General features: G+C 34.8%; 1 long non-coding RNA gene across 1 annotated transcript; it reads left to right on the top strand.

Annotated features, from left to right (window-relative positions):
- The first annotated feature begins 1,926 nt into the window (after nt 1–1,926).
- Nucleotides 1,927–4,016, top strand: LOC129146327 (uncharacterized). Its single transcript, XR_008552890.1, has 3 exons — nt 1,927–1,945; nt 2,925–2,945; nt 4,002–4,016. It is a non-coding gene; the product is annotated as an uncharacterized LOC129146327 (long non-coding RNA).
- The last annotated feature ends 5,808 nt before the right edge of the window (nt 4,017–9,824 follow it).

The following is a 9,824-nucleotide window of genomic DNA, read 5'->3' as shown; positions in this document are numbered from 1 at the left end:
AATAATGTTAATTCTTCCAATCCATGAGCAGGGGATGTCTTTCCATTTCTTTGTGTCTTCTTCTATTTCTTTTAACAGTGTTTTATAATTTTCTATGTATAGGTCCTTCACCTCTTTTGTTAGGTTTATTCCCAAGTATTTGATTTTTTTGTTTTGATAATTAAAGGGATGGTTTTCTTGACTTCTTCTCAGATTGATTTTTAGTGGATAGGAAGGCTACAGATTTTTATGTGTTGGTTTTTATATCCTGCAACTTTACTAAAACTGATTACTTTGATTAGTTTTTCTGTGGAGTTTTTGGGGTTCTCTATGTATATTATATCATCTGTGAAAATTGATAGTTTTACTTCTTCCTTCCCTATTCGAATTCCTTGTATGTCTTTATCTTGTCTTACTGTTTTGGCTAGGACTTCTAGTATTATATTGAAAAGCAGTGTAGGCCTCCCTGAGGCCACAGGGGGTTATGCCCATTTTTATTTTGGGTAGAATGATCTTTGATAAAGTGTGATTTTGTGTGTGTATGAGCAGCGTGTCTTTCTTTAAAGTTGATCAGCATTCCTTTTTTACATGATATTTTTGTTGATCTCACCATTTTGTTTTTCAGGAGACCGTATACGTGCATTAGGTAATATTTTCTTATACATTCATTACTCTAATTCCTGTTAATGTAACTTCAGTGTTTTAACCAGCCATTGCTTTTAACTATTATGCCATAAACTGGCTCCTTCTATATCTAAATGTCTAAACTTCTACACTAGTGAACTGGGTATAGAAATCTCCCATATTAACTCTCTCCAATTAGGTTTCCCAAACTTCCTCACATTCTCATTCTTTTCTATTACATTCTATGAGGTTATTATAATCTATGCAGACATTTATTTCTTTTCTTTTTTTTAAAGATGTATTTATTTATTTATTTATTTATTTTATTTTTATATACAAGCACTGGGTACAGTCAGAAGCATGGGAGGGTGAGAGAATCCACCAGAACCAGAGTGGAGTGCAGAAGAATAGGCAGACTGATGAAATCCACAGCTGAGGGGAGCAGCGGGCATGGCAGGAGAGGTCTGTGTGCCATGTGGGGCCCTCACCCGGCCCCTGGGTATCGAATCGGCACTGCAGAGGCTGCAGGCAGCTTCGCAACCCAGCGCTCAACTGCTGCGCCACTGGGGAGACCCTATGCAGATATTTTTTTTCTAGGGCAACTTTCAATTTGTCACCCATCAATAATGGCAGTTTTGAAAGTGGTTTAGGTGAAAATATGTTCAGTATAGCTTAAATATTTCATTGAAACTTGCTTCATTGCCTTTAATCTTATTTACTTCCTTTACTGGATTTAATTAAAACCAATTTCACTTAAGTGTTAGTATATATTATATCACATAACACAAGGATATGTATCACTTTACATCAAAATATAATGGGTAAAGGAAGTCCAAATAAACCCTGTAGTACATCAAAAATCATTTTCAAGATGCTGTAATTGTGTGCCTGTGTTTATTTTAACTATTAGTTCTTTTAAAACTAGAATTGACTCTATAATATAGTCAAATGCCAAAGCATTTAACAGAATTTACACAGTGAACAACAAAATTTTAGCTCAAGGGATGAAAAATAGTTTAAAGGTGGGTGTGAGATGTGATTTTCTTTAAACGTTCTCTCAATTAACTAAATTAACTTGTTTGTAACTCTCTCATAAGGGAAGAATATTTATATTTTATGTTTATATTTGTGTAGATATTTGCAAATGTTGTCTGTCCACATGCAATGATCGATCTCTCTCTTTCTCTGTGTGTGTGTGTGTGTGTTTGTGTGTGTATCAAAAGTCTGATGGGTTCAGTTTTAAACAAGAATCTTTCCTTAAAGTTGAATAATACTCCTTTTTACACAATGTTTATGTTGATCTCACCATTTTGTTTTTCAGGAAAGCATAGCAAATCATTGGGTAATTTTTTTATGAATTCATTATTGATATTCCTGTTTATTGACTGTTTTCACTGTCTTAACCTGCCTTGGCTTTTAACTGATATCCATAAATTAGCTCCCTCTATTCCTAGATTTCTAATTTTCTACCACAGGGGATTGGGTATAGATGTCTCCCATTTTAGCTCTCTCCCTTTCACATTCCCAAACTTCCACACATTCTATGAGGTTGCTATAATGTATGCAGACATTCTTTTTGAGAAGGGTAACTTTTAATTAGTCACCTTTTAGTACTGGTAACTTTGAAAGTGGTTTATGTGACATTTGTACATGATAGCTTAAGTATTTCATGTTATTTGCTTCATTGCCATTTAACTTCATTTGCTTCCTTTGCTGGGATTTAATTAAGACCAATTTCATTTGGGCATTAGTAAAATTATGAAATCATATAAGACAAGGCTATGTATTTATCACTTCATAGCAAAATTTAATGGATAGAGGAAATCCAAGTGAACCCTGTAGTGCGTCTAGAATAAATTTCATGGTGCTCTAATTGAGCATCTGTGCTTATTTTAACCTTTAGTTCTTTTTAAAACTAGAATTGACTCTATAATTTAATCAAAGGCCAAAATACTTAATAAAAATTACACATTGAAAAATAAAAAATTAACTCATATAAAGGGGTAAGGAATAGTTTAAAGGTAGGCATGAGATGTACTATTCTAGAAATATTCTCTCAATTATGTAAATCAACGTGTGTATATATCTCACTTAAGGGAAGAATAGTTTATGGACAAAAATTGAATTTTAATGTTTATACTGGTGTAGATGTTTGTGAATATTGTCTGTTTTCATGCAATGACCTGTGTGTATGTGTATGTGTCTGTGATTGGGTATCAAGAGTCTGATTGGTTTAATTCTAAGCAGGAATCCTTCTTTAAAGTTGAGGAATATTCCTTTTTACACAATATTTATGGTAATTTCAACTTTTTGTTTTTCAGGAAATCTTAGAAGAGCATTCGGTATTTTTTTTTTTTTTAATTACTACTCTCATTCCTGTTAACTGACATTTTTCAATGTCTTAACCTGCCTTGGCTCTTAACTGATGTGCCGTAAACTGACTCCTTCTTCATTTTTTTGTGTGACTTTACAATTTTCCTGTAGCATTTATTTATTTTTTAAAAGATATATTTATTTATGCATACAAGAACTGGGGTGCAGGCCAGAGTTATGGGGATTGAGAGGATTCACCAAAGTGGGGAACAGAACAGACAGATCGACTGAAATACACTGCTGAGGGGAGCAGCGGGTGAGTCAGGAGAGGTCTGCTTTGCCATGTGTCTTGCTCCCTGGCCGGGGATCGATCTAGTACTGCATAGGATGTGGATAGCTTCATAGGTTGTGTCAAAACCCCTTGCACCACCAGGAGACCCACCTGCAGCATTTATTAAAGATTACTCTCTTTTCCCATTTTTAAAGATTTATTTTATTTATTTATGCAAGCAATGGATGGGGGCAGGCCAGAGGTGCAGAGGGTAAGAGTATTCACCAGAGAAAGAGTGAGGAGCAGAACAGGCAGATCCACAGAAGTACTCTGTTGAGGGGAGCAGAGAGTGAGATAATGAGGTCTGCTGCGCCATGTGGGTTATCTTCCTGACCAGGATTGAATTTGTCCTGTGGTGGCACAGGTGCCAAAATAATGAGAATCAATTATCACATTTCATAGCTGTGAATGATTTAAGCAAAGGTAACAAACTGAATAATAAAGGTCAAATCAATGTCAAGTGAAATCAAGAACACTTTTTGTAAGCTACTGTCATAACTAGTGTTTCAGAAAAGTTTTCTGTCAGTGTTTAAATTGTATTTCTATGTTCTTTTTATTTTTAATAGTCTTTGGACAAAAGTGGACTATTAGTTCCAGTTGGTGCAGAGCAGATGTTTGAGTGTGTTTGTTTATGTGTTTTGGTGCATGAGTTTTTGTACCCCAATAGGTTTAAATTAAAATATAAACTTTCCTGTACATTCAATTTTAAAAATTTTTTCTGCAATATTTACATTTATTTTTCTTTTATTTTCAGAGGAACCTCAGGAAAAATATGGTAAAACATCTTTTATAACCCTCTACTCCCAAAACTATGTAAATGACAGCTTTCTTTGTGTGTTAAATGACCCCTGTCCTTTTAATCACAGGAGTCCATCACACTTCTCATGAAAGCCTTATTTTCTTCCTTCCCCCTTTTCTTATGAACTTTTCCCATAACATCTTCCTCATTTCTGTTTCCTTAACTTTTATTAATTTCTAGTCTTCCTTTTTCACTGTATTTCTATATCTCCCTTTAAACATTGGCGACTTCTGTCTCTCAGAGATATGCCACCATTTTGCTTATGACATTTGGGAAATGTAGGTTACTAGTATGAAGAGAACATGATTTTCATTCTACATACAGTTTCCAAAAAATGTCCATTAATTTATGACTTCTGTGTATATAAGGGCCCAAAACTATGAAGGCTTTTCCAAACCTCAAGAAATATGGATAATTCTTAATGTTCCAGATGCGGTTTCTACCTTTTTGTAATTTTTAAAGAGGCTCTATTTTGTTGCATTTCACTGATACAGTGTTCACCCTTTGACTGATCATGAATTTATTTATTATGCAACTCATCTTAGTTGTTACAAATGCTTTCCATAATATTTATTTTCTTGTTGCTTTAAGCATAGTAAATATTTATACTTTTTTGACTTTTGAATGCAAATATTAATTATGAAATCTCAAGTTCCTTTTGAATAAGCAATAAATCAGTCTATCACATGTGGGAATTGATGATACATCTCCCAATTAACAATATTTCAGTAAGGTTCACAGAAATCATTGCTTTAGGAGTTTCCCAACGTTTTTTTCTTGTAACACTAATATGATCATTTAAATCTAACATTTTCCTTTTCTAATGTTTTTCAAAGATTTGCTTTCAGAAGTAATAAATTGGAATCTATATGCTGCCTTACATAATGCTTTGGAAAGACAGATACTCTTAATGATTTATCCCTCATTTCGTTAAAGTGCTGGTCTTTGTATATTGGTTTGTGTTTGTCAGATATTTTGCAAGACCAGTGTGGATCAAGTTTACCCCCAAAAAGTCACATAAAACTTCTCTCAGGATTTCATTGTTTGTGCTTTTCCTTCTGCACCAAGATATATACAGAAGTAAAATAATACTGCCTCTGATTATTCAGTTGGCTTTTGGTATCTACTGACACACCAACAGTAATATCATTCAGTTTGAACTATACAGAAGTCTATGAATGTGTTAAAATTTGTATCCTCTTGACTTACTTACAGTTGTCCTCATTTTGAGTGAGGTGGTTTTCTTTTTTCTCTATTGGTAAGACTGAGCAAGAAAAGTACATGTCCCATTTTTGTTTCACATTTCACCACATCAGTGACAATTTTACTCTTGTCTGATATTTTGTCATTTGCTTAACTATACCATGTATATTGTTTTAGATGACCTTTTTTTCATCTGGTTTCCCAGAATGAATTTTCTCAATTCACTTATCATTCAAACCCCCCAATATTACTTTGTTTTTCATCAATCAGTGTTATAATCACTAAAAGCTTTATGCTCTCATTTTCTAATGACACTTTTCTATTCCATTCCTATTTTAAGAAGTACAGTATGTAGCAGGCTTTATGTGCTTAATGCTACCAGTTAAGATTTGAACAGATGGGTGTTTTCACTGGATGTGTCCTCACCATGTTTTAGTATCTGACTCATGTGTCTGTGAATTTATGCATTTTATATGAAATGTGTATAAGGGCACATGAAAGACTGTGGCTGATACTGTAAACAGAAAAGAAACCCCATTTTACATATTCTTTTTTTTTCCCCCATGAACAGCACACCTGAAGCAATTACCCTAGGGTGTTGCCAAAGATTTGTTCTTACAGCACATATATGATCCATAGAACTTGAATACCTTCCTTCTTTGACATTAATTCAATGATAAGTTTATTTATTTCAATAGTAATTTAATTCAAGTACATATCAACTAAATGGGTATAGCATGTTTTATATGATTAAAACTCCAAGCAGTGTTGGTCAGCTTATTTTTTTGCCATTTATTACTTCATTTGTTTTTAAATACCTCCCTTGAGTATGAGTATGTGTCTCCCTTTGTTCAATAAAAGTAGAAGACCCTATAGAAGTCCAATGATTGATTTATTTTGGACCAATCCAGAAGTAGTTATATCATATTTGCATGATGTCATTTCCGATCTCAGTCCCTGTGGCACCAGTGTGGTGTATGAATTAAACTATATTTCCTGTGTAAGAGAGATGCCTTTGACCCATGTGGCTACAATTCTGAGCGAAAACGCTTGCCAGTGAGGTACCAATAGGTAACTATGAAAGTGTTTGACCCTTCTGTTTGCCCATGCCTTAGCTTTTTGGTGCTCAATATCTGCCATATTTTGTCTATTTAAATTTCCTTAACTTTCTATATTTTTTCATTTTCTTTTTATCCATTCTATTGCATTCTCTTCCTATAACCATTGATTATTTTCCTGGTTTCTGGGAGGGTGCTAGTTTCACAAAAAGATTGGTGAGATGAAGGAAATAGAGTGTAAGCACAAAGTTCCTAATATGTATGTCTTTTTGTAACACATCCAACAATAGAACCACTATTGCTCCCCAAACTAAGGAGAACCAAAAGAAAATTAGGCAATTACTATGTACTCTGAAAACAATCACTGGAAAAATACATTTGTCAGGAGACTTCAAAAGTCCACTCACAAAAATGGACAGATCAATAAGACAATTAACAAGATTATATAGCTTGAAACAAAGTATTAAACCACATGGACCTAATAGATATCTACAAGGCCCAGCAACTTGAAAAAAGCAGTATACACATTTTTCTCCACTGGACATGTGGCATTCTGCAGATTGATTAGTTATTGGGTCACAAGACAAATAATAGCAATTCAGGAAATTATACCAAGTATCTTCTCTCACCATAAAAGTACCAAACTAGAAATCAACTACAAAAATAAATCAAGGAAATCCTCTAATATGTGGAAACTGAAAAACAAACTACTAAAAGATTAATGGATTAAAATGAAATCAGAGAAGAAATTAAAAAAACAACACTTCAAGACAGAAGACAATGAAGATATAACCTTCCAGAATGTATGGGGCACAGCAACATCTTTAGTAAGAGGGAAATATTTGCAGTATAGATCCACATCAAGAAACAAGAAAGAGTCCAAATACACATCCTTGTCTCTCAGTTGAGCAGCTAGAAAAAGAACAAAAAATAGTCAGAATGAAAAAAAGTTAGATAAATAGATGCTGAGAAAACATTTGATAAGACTCAACATATATTTATGATGAAAATGCATATAAAACTGGGGATAAGTGAAAAATAATTTAATATAATAATAGCCATACATGACAAACCCACAGAAACACCATTCTCAATAGTGAAAAATGGAAAGCTTTTTCACTAAGATCTGGTACCCAACAGGGATGTCCACTCTCATCACTACTGTTCAAAATAGAAATGAAAGGAGGTCCTGACTAGAGCAATAAGGCAAGAGAAAAATATGAAATAACTCCAAATTAGGAGAGAAGTAAAACTATCATCATTTGCAGTTGACAAAATAATATTTATAGAAAATCCTAAAGATTCCACTGCAATACTTATTTAAAACAATAACTTAATATTTGAAACAATCAAATAATTATTTTATTTTTTTAATAATAAATTTTATTTTTATATTCCCCATACAGTTGCAAACCCCCTTTCTGATCCCAATCCCTCCCCTCCCGCCCCCACCCATCCAAAAGTGTCTCTGTTTCATAGTTTTTTGTTGATTCTGATTTTCACTTTCTTATAGTTATTCATTTTCCTCGTCCCTTATTTAAGTTTTCTAGATTCCTGCTATGAGTGAGACCATCCGGTGTTTTCTTTTCTTTTGGCTTATTTCGCTGAGCATGATCCCTTCCAGCGCCATCCATGTTGCTGCAAATGCATGTGCTTATCTTTTTTGAATGCTGAGTAATATTCCATGGTGTATATGTACCACATCTTCTTGATCCAGTCATCTATTTTTGGGCATTTGGGTTGTTTCCAAAGCTTAGCTATTGTAAACAGTGCTGCTATAAACATAGGGGTGCAGGTGTTCTTTGGAATTGATGTTTCTGTGTCCTTTGGGTAGATACCTAGGAGTGGAATTGCTGGATCATATGGAAGCTCTATGTTTAGTAGGTCCAGAAATCTCCACACAGCTCTCCATAGTGTTGACCAGTTGCACTCCCACCAACAGTGCAGAAGAGTTCCTTTTTCTCCACACCCTCGCCAACATTTGTTGTTGCTAGTTTTTTTAATATGTGCCATTCTCACTGGTGTAAGATGGTATCTCATGGTAGTTTTGATTTGCATTTCCCTGATTACAAGTGATGTTGAACATTTTTTCATATGCCTGTTGGCCATTTGTATTTCCTCTTCAGAGAAGTTTCTTTTTAGCTCTTCTGCCCATTTTTTTTTAAATTTTTTTTTAATAGAGGCATGCTTTATTTATTTATTTATTTGTTTGTTTGTTTTGTTTATACATGCACTGGGTACAGTCAGAAGCGTGGGAGGGTGAGAGAATTCACCAGAGCCAGAGCGGGGAGCAGAGCAGGCAGAAGGACCGAAGTACACTGCTGAGGGGAGCAGCGGGCGGCAGGAGAGGTCTGAGCGCCATGTGGGACCCTCCTGTGGTGGCCGGGGAGCAGCCGCGGGCAGCTTCGCAACCCAGCGCTCAACCGCTGCGCCACCGGGGAGACCCTCTTCTGCCCATTTTTTAACTGGATTATTTTCTTTGTTGTTGTTGAGTCTCATCAGCTCTTTGCAGATTGTTGTGATCAGTCCTTTATCATTAGTGTTGTGTGCAAAAATGTTCTCCCAGTTGGTGTGGTTTCTCTTTGTTTTTGTTATTGTCTCTTTTGCTGTGCAGAAGCTCTTTAATTTGATGTAGTCCCAGCTGTTTATCTTTTCCTTCACTATCACTGCTTTGGGTGATGCATCCCTTTTATTATTGAAACAAAAAAAATCAAATATTTGGGAATAAATCTAACAAAAGAGGTAAACGACCTATACAAAGAAAACTATAAAACACTGTTAAAAGAAATAGAAGAAGACACAAGGAAATGGAAAGACATCCCCTGCTCATGGATTGGAAGAATAAACATTATTAAAATGGCCATCCTACCAAAAGCAATCTACAGATTCAATGCTATTCCAATCAAAATTTCAATGTCATTCTTCAAAGAAATAGAACAATTGTTGATGAAATTCATATGGAATCACAAAAAACCCCGAATAGCCAAACCTCTCCTGAAAAAAAAAGAAGGGAATGGAGGCATCACACTCCCAGACTTCAAACTCTACTACAAAGCCATAATCATCAAAACTGCATGGTATTGGAACAAGAACAGACACAGACCAATGGAATCGAATAGAAAATCCAGAAATAAACCCACAGATATATGGTCAACTAATCTTTGACAAAGGAGCAAAGACTATGCATTGGAGCAAAGAAAGTTTGTTCAATAAATGGTGCTGGGAAAACTGGGTCGCTACATGCAAAAGAATGAAGCTTGACCACTACCTCACACCATACACGAAAATCAACTCAAAATGGATTAAAGAACTAGACATAAGACCTGAAACCATAAAATATATAGAAGGAAATATAGGCGAAACACTACGTGATTTGCACATCAAAGACATCTTTACAGACACATCACACAATCAAATAATTAAAACAACAAAGCAGTTCAGCAATGTGATAGGGTACAAATTAATACACAAAAACCCTCCTGCAAATGGTGAGATAGAAGAGAAGAAGTTAAGACAA

This window comes from Talpa occidentalis, unplaced genomic scaffold, assembly GCF_014898055.3.
Source record: "Talpa occidentalis isolate TD23 unplaced genomic scaffold, MPIMG_talOcc4v2.1 talOcc4.2, whole genome shotgun sequence".
Taxonomy (NCBI): Eukaryota; Metazoa; Chordata; class Mammalia; order Eulipotyphla; family Talpidae; genus Talpa; species Talpa occidentalis.
The sequence above is the reverse complement of the archived record's forward strand: the minus strand, read 5'-3'. Positions and strand labels throughout refer to the sequence as shown.